Source organism: Mobula birostris, chromosome 5 (assembly GCF_030028105.1).
Source record: "Mobula birostris isolate sMobBir1 chromosome 5, sMobBir1.hap1, whole genome shotgun sequence".
NCBI classification, from domain to species: domain Eukaryota; kingdom Metazoa; phylum Chordata; class Chondrichthyes; order Myliobatiformes; family Myliobatidae; genus Mobula; species Mobula birostris.
Window position 1 is genome coordinate 43,495,494 of NC_092374.1, and position 15,385 is coordinate 43,510,878.

The following is a 15,385-nucleotide window of genomic DNA, read 5'->3' on the forward strand; positions in this document are numbered from 1 at the left end:
GAGATTTTCAATATGAAAACTAACAAGAGACAAGTCAAATGACTTACAACAGAAGTGAATGTCAAATTACCTAAAATAGAATTGGACGCTGGCTCAGCTGTTTTAGTCATTCCACAAAGTGAGATTCAGTGGCATTTTAAAAATAGTTAACTGAAGCTTGCAGATACCGTATCCAACTAAGAAATCATTCTGGAGAAAAGATAGTTTCCATGGCTATGATATTCATAACAGTGAAATACAACAACTATCAAGTCATATTGGGCTAGTATGTGGAAAAACTAGAGGGCTATCATTGTGGGGTTGTGATTGGTTGAGACAACTACAACTTGATTGGAGATCAATTCACAATTTATCCTGCCACATATCCTGCAATAGAGTCAATTGAAAAAGAATTAAGAAAGGTAATGGATGATTCCACAACAGTGTTCAAGGATGGCACTGGAAAACTCAAACATATTAAGGTAAAACAGTGTTAAATAAAAATACCACACCCAAGTTAGATCACATGGACGCTGAAGAAATTCTATCCCAGGTTGAATGGAGCCCATGGGCAATGCCAGAGGTCCCAGTACCCAAGAGGAATGGGTTTGTTAGGATCTGTGGTGACTGTAATGTCAACCCAGTACTGAAAGTATATCAATACCCTCTTCCCAGGATAGAGGATATTTTTGCTAAAAGGTATTGCAAGGCTGCCCAGACACTCAGTGTTACATGGATGGCATCATTGCTACGAATAAGGATGACAAGAAACATTTCTAAAATCTCAAGACAGTGTTAAAAATATTCAAAGATCATGAGCTCACAATTGTGAATTCTTTAAACCAAGCATCACCTAGTGTGGATACACCATTTGTGCACAAGTATTGCAAAAGTGTACCGATAAAATTCAACCTGTGGTGGATGTCCCAAGGACAAAGAATATGTCACAGTTGTGGTTCTTTATAGCATTGCCAAATACTATAAGAGGTTCATGCCAAACCTGGCTATTATACTCTATCCCTTGCTGATGGATTGTCTCGTTTACCTTTGGAAAAGAAAGCACCAGAAAAATTTACAAAAAGAACACTCCTTTTGATGTATTCTCCCTAATACAAATCAAAAGTCTCCCTATTACAGCAGAGATGATCCAAAGGGAAACCAGAAAAAATCCCACATTGTTTTTGGGACACTGTTAGATATTGCACCACTGAGAAATGACACTGGAGAGGTAGTAAAGGGGGTCAAGGAAATAGGGTACAAACTAGAAAAGTATTTTGCCTTAATCTTCATTGTGGAAGACACAAACAGAATGCTGGGAGTTTGAGAGTGTCAGGGGGCAGAAATGAGCACAGTTGCTATTACGAAGGGAAAGGTTCTTGGAAAATTGAAAGGTTTGAAGATTAAATAAATTACCTGGAATAGATGAACCACACCCCACGGTTCTGAAGTGATTGTGCAGGGATTAGTAAAGATTTTTCAAGAACACTAGATCCGGAGGACGAGAAAATTGAGAATGTCACTTTACTCTTCAAGAATGGAGGGAGGCCGAAGAAAGGAAATTGTAGGCCAATTAGCCTGACCTCAGTGGTTGGGAAGTTTCCGGAGTTGATTGTTAAGGGTGTAGTTTTGGGGTACTTGGAGGCACAAAAAGCACTGTAGTCAGCATGGTTTCTTTAATGGAATATGTATTGGAATTCTTCGAGGAAATAACAAGTGGAATAGACACGAAGAATTCTAGATGTTGAGTACTTGGATTTTCAGAAGGCCTTCGACAAAGTGCCACTCATGAGGCTGCCTAAGAAGCTATGAGCCCATGGTATTCTAGGAAAGATACTAACATGGACAAAGCATTGGCTAATTGGCAGGAGGCAAAGAGTGGGAATAAGGGGAGCCTTGTCTGATTGGCTGGCAGTGTCTAGTGGTGTACCGCTGGGATATATGTTGGGACCATTTCTTTTAATATTGCATGTCAATGATTTGGATGATGGAATTGATGCTTTGTGGCCAAGTTTGCAGACAATATGACGATTGGTGGAGGGGCAGGTAGTGCTGAAGTAGGGAGGAATATCCGGAGATAAGGAGGGAGGGAGAAGTGGGAATGGGGAAATGGTGATTGTGGGGAGCAATTACTGGAAGATTAAGAAATCAATGTTCATCTTATCTCCTTACCTGCCTATCATCTCTGTCTGGTGCTCCTCTTTCTTCCTTTTTTCCCATGGTCTTCTACACTGTCTTATCAGATTCTCCTTCCTCCAGCCCTTTATCTCTTTCACAATCAACTTCCCAGCTGTTTACTCTACCACTTCCACTCTCCTGCTTTCACCTATCACCTATCGCCTTGGACTTCTTCCTCCCCTCTCCCTATCTTCCTGTTCTGACCTCTCATCTTTTTCCAGTCCTGGTGAAGGCTCGGGGGCTAAAAAGTCAACTGCTTACTCGGTTCCATAGATACTACCTGGCCTTCTGGGTTCCTCCAGCATTTCGTGTGTGTTGTTTGGATTTTCAGTATCTGTTAGTTTTTTCATGTTTGTATCAAAAATCAAAGGTGTTTATTCATCAAAATATCAAAATTAGTGAAAAGAAAAATTCCACTATTTACAAAATGATAGCCACAAGAATATGCAATAATAGTTTGTAGTTATTCTTGTCCAGTGTGAACGCTTGCAGCCCCTACCTCTCTCTCTTTCTCTCATGCTCAGGAAGATGAGCTCTTTTCTCAATTTGACACCAGGGCACTAATCTTAAATTACCAGCAAAGTTAACTTAAGACTACACATGAGTTAGAATATGAAGCAATCATAGTACAAAATAAACAGAAGTGTCTCCCTTATACTGTATACAAACAACATTTACACATCCCCATTACTAAGGAAGTGGATTTTTTCACCACATATGGCTGGAAAGGCACCATAAAGCCAACCCAAAGCTATGCAGCAATGTGGAGGGAAAACAGGCATTACTTATATGAATATACCAGGGTAGGCACTGAAGTGCGTACACTCACCACAACGACAGCAGAATGACAAGGCAATGTTAGTGTGTGAGTGAATGAGCGTGTATAAGGATTGCATTTACCAAGTGCTCTCCATCACAGGTTTTATGGTGTGATATTTAATGGATTACAACAAAAGATTGGTAAACCCAAAATGAATCTTTCACCATTGAAAATGGCTATTTGGTCCACCAAGTCCGCACTACCTAGTGAACACCCACCATATCAAACCCATCTTCCATTAATTGGTCTCTATAGCTCTCTCTGCTTAGGTGACTGAGGTGCTCATCTGGACTTCTCTGAAATGATGTTAGGGACTCAGCTTCCACCACTGTCTCTGACAATGTGGTCCAGGCACTCACCGCTCTCTAGGTGAACAATGTCATCCTCAGTTCCCTTCTAAATTTCTTATTCCTTACCGTGAACTTCTAGCTTTATTCAGCATTGATTTGTGGAAAGATTTCCTGTAATCTACCAGAACTATACGTTCATAATTTTATATTCACATTCAGTCACATTCCCACTTTATCTCCACTGAGGGGAAAACAGAATCAACGTCTCCAGATTCTCCTCATAGCTAAAGTGGTTCATGTGTTTAAAAAAAAACATTTCTGAAGACTGACACAATTCCAGGTCCTCCTTAGATCTTGTCTCAATTCCATCAGCTACTTTCTTACACAATTATGATTCCTCTGCATGTGTTTCTGTTTGGTATATGTGTCAATTCTGAGAGTACTATTAACACAGAAAAGAAAAATGAACAATTAGAAGATGCTAGAAATTGAAACCATGACATTTTGCACAAAAATCATGCATACCATTCACACTGTAAGTAACAAGAAGTTATTTTTGTAAATGCAATGTGAAGCAGATTATCCACAGCAAATTTAAGTTTAGTGTTGAAGTTTTTGATTGAAATAAATATAAACAGAAGAACATCAAAACGTAAGTGTAGAGCATAAATACAAGTGATTCTACAGATGCTGGTAACCTAGAGTAACACAAACAAAACGTGGGAGTAATTCAGCAAGACAGGCAGCGTCTATGGGAATGAATAAACCTTGGATATTTTGGCTTGAGGCTATTTATCAGCACTGGAATAAAATAAGAATCTTCACAACACAAGATATGCTTTTAATAAGATTTAGAAAAAAAGTGAAGATGGTTATCAGGATTACAGAAGAATCTTGATCAGGTGGGTAAGTGTGCTGAGGAATGGCAAATGGAGTTTAATTTGGGAAGTGAAGATCTAGCACTTTGGAGATCAAGTGAAGTTAGCATTTTTGCAGTGAATGATCAGACCTTGGGGTGTGTTGTAGAACAAAGGGACCAAGTGCATGATTTCCTTTCATGGGTCAAAAGGGTGGTGAAAAGGGTTTGTCTAACTGACCCTTATCAATCAGAGCATTGAATATAGGAGTTGGAACTTCATGCAACATTTGTACAGGACGTTAGTGAGACCTCCTTTGGAAAATTGTAAACCCAAGAGATTCTGCAAATGGTGTAAATCTAGAGAAACACACAAAATTCTGGAAAGACTGCCGGATGTCAAAGAAATCGATGTCCATGCCATCAGGTTGTAGGCTATCGAGGTGGAGTATGAGGTATTGCTCCTTCAACCTGCGAGTTCACTCATCATTGCAGCAGAGGAAGCCAGTAGCCAACATGTTGGAATAAGAATGGGAAGTAGAATTAAAAAGATTGGCCATTGGGAAGTGTAGTATTTTGTAGAGAATGGAACAAAGGTGCTCAATGGAGCAGTTCCCTAATTATGGCAGGTTTCATTGATGTAGAGAAGGCTGGAACAGGATGTACTAGATAATGTACTAGATGACCCCAACAGATTCACAAGTGGAGTGTTGCCCCACCTGGTAGGACTGTTTGGTGCCTGAAATGGTGGTGAGGAAGGAGTTGTGGGGGCAGGTATAGCACTTGTCCCACCTACTTGCGGCGGTAAGTGCAAGGAGAGAATTCAGTGCGGAAGGACAAGTGGACAATTGAGTTGCATAGCAATGATCCCTGTGGAAAGCAGAGAGTGGCTTGGGAGGGAAAGATGTGTTTAGTGGTAGGATCCCACTTGTAGAGTAGTGGTGGGCGAAGAGGAGGCAAGGCTACAGGGACAGTGAGAAAGGTCTCTGCCTGGAGCTGGAGACGGCCAAGATTGGAGCCAGAGGGATCTGCAGTTTGTAGGTAGCTGAAGCCTCCAGAGGCGGAAGCAGTGTCATCTACAGTCTGGTGATGACCAGGACAATTGATATTCACCATGCTACAAGAAAGACATCATTAACTTGGACAGAGTGCGGATGTTACCAGGACTTGATGGGATAAATGATGAGAGAGATAATGAGCAGGCTGAGATACTCATCGGAAAGTAGGAGAAGTGATGTTATAGAAGTGTATAAATATATCGTGAGGTTCTCCATTGGTCGAGCTCGAACACAAATGGAATATCCCAGCTGTTTATATGATGTCCAAGCCAGGGCAATATGATACGGGGAGCAAGCTGTTGCCTTCTCATAGCTGATGAGCAGCAGAGACAGATACAATTTGGTATCAGTGGTGTTGCAAGCATTGCCAGTCAGTGTTGAACTCAATGTAGGAGTGTCTTTGGGACTCCAGCTCTGGACTCTTCCTTGGGGTTTTCTACTGAAGCCTTCCCCGTGACTGGGCAGTGGAGGTTCAAGATTCTTTTTCCTAGAGCAGCTACTGCCACGGCTAATGAGCCCCATCTGCTTGAAACAATTGGTTTTAAAGCACCTGTATCATGCCTTTGCCCCTACTTCTGTCAGTAAAATGCCTCCACCGCGCTTTGAAGCTAAGCCACATGTGAAGGCTAGGAGCTGATATTGGTTGTCAGAGGCTATTTGAGACACACGCTAATGGGAGCATTTAATAGGTAGTGGGAGCTCATCTCCACTACCATCCCCGGCTATAATAACCTTAAGGAATCAAACGTATCACAAAGTGCATAGGTAAAGCCAATGTACACAGTATTGTTTCCTAAGGTTGGGGAAATGCATTTAGGGTGATAGAAGAGAGAATTAAAACGAACCTGAGAAACAAGTTCTTCACTGAGCGAGTGGTCCATATAAAGAACGAACTGCCAGAAAAAGTAGTTGAGGGAGGTATAGTAACAAGATTTAAGACACACTTTGACAGCCACATGGCTAGGAATAGCTGACAGAAGGGGTTCCCAACCTGGATTCCACAGACCCCTCCGTTAATGATAAAGTTCTATGGCATATTAAAAGGTTGAGAACTCCTGGTTTAGAGGGAAGTGGCCAAATACGACAAATAGGACTAACTTAGATGAGTATCTTTTTCAACATGCATCAGTATGGACAAACAGATATGTTTATGCTGTATGACTCTATGTCACCATTAGCACTCCTGAATGGCAATCTGTGTGGATATGCAATTCGATGATTACTTGTCTGAATCAGGAATCCTACATAATTAGAATTAGAATTAGAATTTATTTAAATCTTACATCCATCCCACAACATGAAGGAGTAAACATCTTTGCATTATGAATCAGTTGCAATGTAGGCCTGTGAAATTAAAAGTCTAATGGCTTGTGGAAAGGAACTGTCCCGTAAACTGTTGGTCCTGGCTTTAATGCTTCGGTAGAGTTTGCCAGATGGAAGCAGGTGAAACAGTTTATGGTTGGGGTGACTGATGTCCCCGATAATCTTCAAGGCCTTCTTTCTGCATCCGCTGCTATAAATGTCCTCAGTGGAAGGAAGTTCACATCCACAGATGTGCTGGGCTGTCCGCACCACTCTCTGAGATGCCCAGCAATCAAGGTTGGTGCAATACCCGTACCAGGTGGTGATACAGCCGGTCAGTATGCTCTCAATGGTGCCCCTGTAGAAGGTCTAGAGGATCTGGGGGCCCATGCCAAACTACTTCAGTCACCTGAGATGAAAGACACGCTGTTGTACTTGTTTTGCCACAACAGTCCAGATGAAATAATTGGTGATGTGTATACTATGGAACTTGAAACTACTCACCCTCTCATCTGCAGACCCATTGATGTTGATCAGGGCGAGCCTGTCTCTGTTCCTCCTGTAATCAACAATCAGCTCTTTTGTTTTTGGACATTGAGGGAGAAGGTTTTATCCTGGCACCACTGTGTCAGTGTATCAACCTCTCCTCTATAGGTCTCATTATCAAAGTCACGTAATTTGTGAATTTGATCAGCAGATTAGAGCTGTGTGTGGCAGTACAGTCGTGGGTGTAAAGGGAGTAGAGAAGGGGGCTCAGAACACAACCCTGAGGGCACCTGAGTTGAGGGTCAGAGGGGCAGAGGTGAGGGAGCCCATCCTCACCACCTGTCTGTGATTCAATAGGAAGTCTAGGATCCAGCTGCACAAGGTAGGATGCAGGCCAAGGTCTCTGAGCTTCTTGTCAAGTCTGGAGGAAATTATGGTGTTGAATGCTGAACTGTAGTCCAGGAATAGCATTCTAACGTATGCATCACTCTTCTCCAGGTGAGTGAGGGCAGTGTGTAGTGCTGTGGCTATGGCAGTATCAGTAGAACGGTTCCATCGGTAGGTGAATTGTAGGGGTTCCAATGTGGGTGGTAGCATGCTGCAGATGCAGTCTTTAACTGGCCTCTCAAAGTGTTTGCTTATAATTGAGGTGAGTGCAACAGGGCGGCAATCGTTCAGGCATGCTACTTTGGTTTTCTTCGGTACTGAGACAATGATGGATGATTTGAAACAGGAGGGCACTACACACTGGGAGAGGGGGAGATTAAAAATGTCTGCAAACACACCGAGCGCACACTCCGAGGACGTGCCCTGGGATGCCGTCCGGCCCCGCTGCTTTGCGGCTGTTGACATGTTGGAAAGGTCTACATACCTCAGCCTCAGAGATGACCAAGGAGCAGTTCTCGTTGGTGCCTCTCCTTGGAGGTTCAGTCCTATCAACCTCGAATCGAGCATAAAGGACTGAGGCAGCAACGTTGGCCATACTGCTGTGTTTCCTCTTGAAGTCCGCGATGGTGTGCAGTCCTTGTCATACGCTGCGTGTCATTGTCACAGAGTTGTGACTGGATTCTGTCCCTGTTTTGTCATTTTGTCACCTTGATGGCTCTACGTAAATCATCGTGCCATTTCTTGAGCTCCTGTTCGTCTCCAGAGGCAAAGGCTTTGTCCCTTGTGCTGAGAGCAACACGAACTGAACTATTTATCCAAGGCTTCTGGTTTGGGTAGACCTGGACCATCTTCTGGACAACAATATCTTCAATGCACTTTTGAATGAAGTTTGTGATCACCTCCATGTATTCAAGGATGCTCTCAGGTCAAAATACCTCCCATGAGATGCTATCAAAGCAGTCTTGTAACGTTGAGTACTCCAGATTTGGGGAGCAAAAGCATTTGTGGGTGTGCGCATTACCTGGGTCACACAAACTATTGTTCACCATGAAACATGTTCCCCCACCTTCACTTTTCCCAGCGAGGTCATTAGACCTGTTCGCTCCGAACACAGACAACCCAATGGGTTCAATGTCATGGTCTGGTGTTTTCTCTGATAACCAGATTTCCGTAAAAGATAAGATGTTACAGTGCTTTGTTTCCCATTGGTAGGATATTCTGGCTCTCAGCTCACACAGCTTGTTGTCCAGGGACTATATGTTAGCCAGGAGTATGCTAGGGAGCGGCGGCTGATTTGTGTACTGTCTTAACCTAACCAAGATGCTGGCTCCTATTCTTTGCCTCCAGCAATGCTTCTTTGATAATTCCGGTGTGGTGAATGAACCTACCGTGGTTCGTGCGAGCTGGGGTCCCAGCGGTAGAAAGGTGGCACGTTGTCCAGGGACTTCACATTAGCCAGGAATATGCTAGGGAGTGGCGGCTGATTTGCGCATCATCTTAACCTAACCAGGATGCCGGCCCTTCTTCCTCAAATCTGGCGACGCTTCCTCAGTAATTCCAGTATGGTGAATGAACCAGCTGTGGTTCGTGCAAGCCGGGTGTCCCATTGGTAGAAAGCTGGCACATTATGATTGAATGCCATCTTTCCGATGTTCAAAAGAGTCAATTGATCATACCTGATGTGACTTTCAGCTTCTTAATAGAAATTCTGTAATGTGATTTAGCTTAATTAATGATTTCTAGATAAGAATTGTATATCACTCAAACAATTGCTGCACAGAGCTAAGGCATTGTGATTTCTAATCTGGCATTGATTGTGTTTTAGTGGTAAAGGTACTATCCACTGTCATTGTTGAACATGGTAGTTACACTGTGGCACTGTTAACTGTATGATTCAATCACATTTTCTCAATTGATTGGTTGGAAAGTTAAAGGAATAACTTCTAAACAATGTTTTACACACACCTCATGTCACTCTTCTGTATCTGTCCAGATCTCAGTGGGAGACAATTTCCATGGCAGCCATGCATGTGGTGAGCTTGTAGCACATTGACATGGCTCTTGATACTGAAATCCTCTTGGTGTTAAGTTGACAACTCTGGCTGGGAGTCTATTCACTCACTCTCCTTTGTAACAGTCCAGGATTGCCTTCTGCAGGTTTAGCCATCATCTGTCTTGGCAGGATGTTGTGAAATTGTCAGCAGGGAGCTAGTCAAAACTTTAGGCTTGAGTGAGTTGCTTCAACAGCTCTCATAGGCAGAAGAATAGAAAAGGATATATTCTGTATTATAATAAGAAAAAAAGAATCATGTACTGGGTCAGAATGAAAGTTCAATATATTTTATGTTTGTACACTATAATTTCCCTTTGCATACACCTAGGAGAATTACCTGTTGCATTGAATTGTAAATTAAAGTACCGAAATTGGCAATTTAATTTTTCATCCTGCTTATATTGTTGGTGGTACAAGGCGCAAGTGATCACTTAACAACATGCCTGTTAAACTCAAAAGCCCGTCAGACTGCTCTCTGACATTATCTGTTGAAATGCATGACTCATCCAATTTAGTGAACTGCTGTCCTCTAGTATCCCATCCCAATGTTGAAAGAGTTATTTGCACTTTAGTTAGGAGGAGAGAAATTTCTTAAATTGGATGTGAGTTAGCAAAATAACAGGCGGTGATGGAGGAGCAGTATAAATTGATTGTCAATACATGAAAAGGCTGTTTGTTTATAACTGACCATGATTGTGAGTTTAATATGCATAGTCATAGTCATACTTTATTGATCCCGGGGGAAATTGGTTTTCGTTACAGTTGCACCATAAATAATTAAATAGTAATGATAAAACTATAAATAGTTAAATACTAATGAGTAAATTATGCCAGGAAATAAGTCCAGGACCAGCCTATTGGCTCAGGGTGTCTGGGTGTCTGACCCTCCAAGGGAGGAGTTGTAAAGTTTGATGGCCACAGGCAGGAATGACTTCCTCTGACGCTCTGTGTTGCATCTCGTTGGATGAGTTGCTGGCTGAATGTACTCCTGTGCCCAACCAGTACATTATGTAGTGGATGGGAGACATTGTCCAAGATGGCATGCAACTTGGACAGCATCCTCTTTTCAGACACCACCATCAGAGAGTCCAGTTCCATCCCCACAACATCACTGTCCTTACAAATGAGTTTGTTGATTCTGTTGGTGTCTGCTACCCTCAGCCTGCTGCCCCAGCACACAACAGCAAACATGATAGTACTGGCCACCACAGACTCGTAGAACATCCTCAGCATCGTCCAGCAGATGTTAAAGGACCTCAGTCTCCTCAGGAAATAGAGACAGCTCTGACCCTTCTTGTAGACAGCCTCGGTGTTCTTTGACCAGTCCAGTTTATTGTCAATTCGTATCCCCAGGTATTTGTAATCCTCCACGTGTCCACACTGACCCCCTGGATGGAAACAGGGGTCATTGGTACCTTCGCTCTCCTCAGGTCTACCACCAGCTCCTTAGTCTTTTTCACAATAAGCTGCAGATAATTCTGCTCACACCATGTGACAAAGTTTCCTACCGTAGCCCTGTACTCAACCTCATCTCCCTTGCTGATGCATCCTACTATGGCAGAGTCATCAGAAAACTTCTGAAGATCACAAGACTCTGTGCAGTAGTAGATAGTAGATGCATCTGCTATCTTTCAGAGAGCCACAAGTTGAGAATCATCTTCTGTCCTCTCCTTTCAGATTCCTTCTTTTTCAGCCCTTTGCCTCTTCTATCTATTCTCTTCCAGCTTCTTACATCATTTCTTCCCTCCCCCAACTCCATCCTACCATTTCCTCCTCACCTAGATTCACTTATCGTCAACCAAGTCATGCTCCACCCCTCCTCCACCCTTTTATTTTCACTTCTGTGCTCCTTCTTTCCAGTGCTGATGGAAGGTTTCAACCTGAGATGCGAACTATATATTTCTTTTCATAGATGCTGCATGACCTGCTGAGGTCCACTATTTAATGTGTGTTTCTCAAGGAAGAACTAGAGAGTTACCTGTCTCCTCCTCTGGACCATTGGAAATTAAAGGATTTGGGGTGTTCAGGTACTGAAATATTTTTCAAGCAAATAGGTGCAGGGAAGTTTTGTGTTCAACATCCCAAAACCTTGTGTCCTCTTAAACATTCCAAGTTCTCTCACTTACAATTTAAGTAAAAGAAAGGCTGTACTGATATAACAGTTTATGTATTTAGCTACTGAAGTGCTTTTGAAATAAAGCTATTGTTGTAGCTAGATGCCACAAATGTGGAACACGTGGTAGTAGTCTGATACTTTGTCCTTCCGCTGTGCTGACATTGGCGTGAACTTTTGAAATAAACTTCCTTGGAATAAGATTACGGAACCTAGGAGAGAAGATTGGATCGCTAATGTAGGTTTTTTACAGTCCACGGCAAGACATAGGTTTTAGCGTGATATTTCTAGAGAAGGATAGAGCCCCTAAACACCTGATTTGGAAGCAAATGTAGCCATTTGGTTGAATTGATGAACTGAGTTTATCGATCCAAGCTGCAACTTCTGTTTAGTTTGCAGATAAGATTTTCATTCCTGTTTCATAGAGAAGTTTTTTTTATTAGCATTATTAAAATACAGGATTAATGAACAACCATGAAGCCCTGAAGTTTCCTGAGCAGGGCAACCTTATTATTTGAAACATTTTCAAAAAAGATAAAATTGTTTTAGAGTATCTTTGTTATTCTCGAAATTTGACTTTCCTATTGATGTAATGAGAAGTGTTTCATGGTGCTTCAAGTGCTTCAATAACCAAACAATTACTAGACTGCAGATGGTGAAATTCTGCAGAAAAGGCAGAAAATGATGGAAGTATTTATTTTGTGGGAAAAATAACTGATAATGTTTCATCAGAACCAAGATCAAGGAGAAAACAATTATGTTCTAAGCTTTAGAGAAGGATGAATGATAAGAGAAATAATGATAATGGTTGAGATTTGTGGAGACTAAGAGAGGTTGAATGATACATTGGTGGTGGTGGCTGAGAGAGGGTGATGAACGCCTATGAATCATGGATGAACTTTCTGGAGGAAGTTTAATTGGGCAGAATAGACTAAGGGTAGATTAGCAAGGGGATACATGCTTGAACTGTAATATACAGAACATTGTGTTTGCTGGAAATCTGAAATAAGGTTCTGGAAATAGCCAGCAGACACAATCAAAAGGAAGGCACACCAGCATCTTCCCTTTCTTAGAAGTTTAAATAGGTTCAGCATCTCTCTGGATACTGATGTACTCTTGAAAACGTCCTGACTGGTTCAGCAACTGAATGTGCAGGAACAAAAGAAGTGGCAGGGAGTCAGAGACTCTGTGCGGTACATCAGGAGCACATCCCTCCCCACCAGCATTGGCATCTACAGTATAGGAGGCAATGACTCAAAAAGAAAATATTTGTCATCAAAAATCTTTACCACCTGGGCTATGCCATCTTCCCACAACTACCACTGAGCTGGAGGCAGAAAGCCCGAAGATTCACACCACCAGGTTCAAGAACTGCTAATTCTCTTCAATCATTTGGTTCTAGAAACAATCAGCGCCACCCTAATCACTAAGTTATTGTAGCAATACTATGACCTCTTTGTACGACAATGGACTTCGTTTTTCTTTTGTTCTAATTGTTTTTCTCTTCTTGAGCAATTCTATATGACTAATATTTAATGCATGCATTTGAATGTTGTGTGTCTGATGCTATGTGCCTGTGGTACTGTTGCATGTAAGTTTTTAATTGCACCTGTGCAGACATGTACATATGATGATTACACTTGACTTTGAGGTCAAGCAACACGTGTGGAGAAAGACAATTTGAGGTAATGCTTCAATTGATTATCTTTTTTTCAGAACTAGCCAACATGACCCAGGCTGTTTTCTGTAGTTGTTATTTGCTTACTTGAGTACTAATATACAGGTACTGTGCATTTAATTGTCATCCATATCTCTCTCTCTCTCTCTCTCTCTCTCTCTCTCTCTCAAAAATTTCAGTGGTTTAACCACCTTGAATACCAGTGCAAGATGTTTCAGATGAATGTGCTAAATGTTCTTTAGTTAAGATCCCAGAGCCCAACTATATTGACCTTAAACAGTAATTTATAAATAGTTGTTTTAGCTGCTATAGACTCACTACACACAAATTTGATCAGGGACCTCGAGGTAAAGGAGCCATTAGGAGGTAGTGACCATAATATGATAAGTTTTAATCTACAATTTGAGAGGGAGAAGGGAAACTCAGAAGTGTCAGTATTACAGTTGAACAAAGGGAACTATGGTGCTGTGAGAGAGGAGCTGGCCATAGTTCAATGGAACAATACCCTAGCAGGGATGACAGTGGAACAGCAATGGCAAGTGTTTCTGGGAATAATGCGGAAGGTGCAGGATCAGTTCGTTCCAAAGATGAAGAAAGATCCTAAGGGGAGTAAGGAGAGGCCGTGGCTGACAAGAGAAGTAATGGACAGTATACAAATTAAAGAGAAGTATAACATAGCAAAGACAAGTGGGAAGCCAGAGGATTGGGAAACTTTTAAAGAGCAGCAGAAGGTAACTAAAAAGGCAATGGTAATCATTTTCCAATGTTCTATAGATTTGGGATCAGTTCCTGTAGATTGGAGGGTGGCTAATGTTGTCCCTCTCTTCAAGAAGGGAGGAAGAGAGAAAACAAGGAATTATGGACCGGTTAGCCTGACATCGGTGGTGAGAAAGATGCTGGAGTCAATTATAAAAGATGAAATTATGACACATCTGTATAGTAGTAACAGGATTGGTCCGAGTCAACATGGTTTTACCAAGGGGCAATCGTGCTTGACTAATCTTCTGGAATTTTTTGAGGATGTAACTATGAAAATGGACAAGGGAGAGCCAGTGGATGTAGTGTACCTGGATTTTCAGAAAGCTTTGATAAAGTCCCACATAAGAGATTAGCGGGCAAAATTAGGGCATATGGTATTGGGGAAAGAGTACTGACATGGATTGAAAATTGGCTGGCTGACAGAAAACAAAGAGTAGCGATTAATGGGTCCCTTTCAGAATGGCAGGCGGTGACCAGTGGGGTACCACAGGGTTCAGTGCTCGGTCTGCAGCTGTTCACAATATATATTAATGATTTAGATGAGGGAATTAAAAGTAACATTAGCAAACTTGCTGATGACACAAAGTTGGGTGGCAGTGTGAAATGTGAGGAGGATGTTATGAGAATGTAGGGTGACTTGGACAGGCTGGGTGAGTGGGTAGATGCATGGCAGATGCAGTTTAATGTGGATAAATGTGAGGTTATCCACTTTGGTGGTAAGAACGGGAAGGCAGATTATTATCTAAATGGAGTCAAGTTAGGAAAAGGGGAAGCACAATGAGATCTAGGTGTCCTTATTCATCAGTCACTGAAAGCAAGCATGCAAGTACAGCAGGCAGTGAAGAAAGCTAATGGCATGCTGGCCTTCATAACAAGGAGAATTGAATATAAGAGAGAAGAGGTCCTTCTGCAGCTGTACAGGGCCCTAGTGAGACCACACCTGGAGTACTGTGTGCAGTTTTGGTCTCCAAATTTGATGAAGGATATTCTTGCTATTGAGGGTGTGCAGCGTAGATTCACAAGGTTAATTCCCGGGATGGCAGTATTGTCATATGTCGAAAGATTGGAGCGACTGGGCTTGTATACTCTGGAATTTAGAAGGCTGAGAGGGGATCTTATTGAAGTTTATAAGATTATTAAGGGATTGGACACGTTGGAGGCAGGAAGCATGTTCCTGCTGATGGGTGAGTACAGAACCAAAGGCCACAGTTTAAGAATTAGGGGTAGGCCATTTAGAACAGAGTTGAGGAAAAACATTTTCACCCAGAGAGTGGTGGACATATGGAATGCTCTGCCCCAGAAAGCTGTGGAGGCCAAGTCTCTGGATGCTTTCAAAAAAGAGATGGATAGAGCTCTTAAAGATAGTGGAATCAAAGGTTATGGGGATAAGGCAGGAATTGGATACTGATAGTGGATGATCAGCCATGAT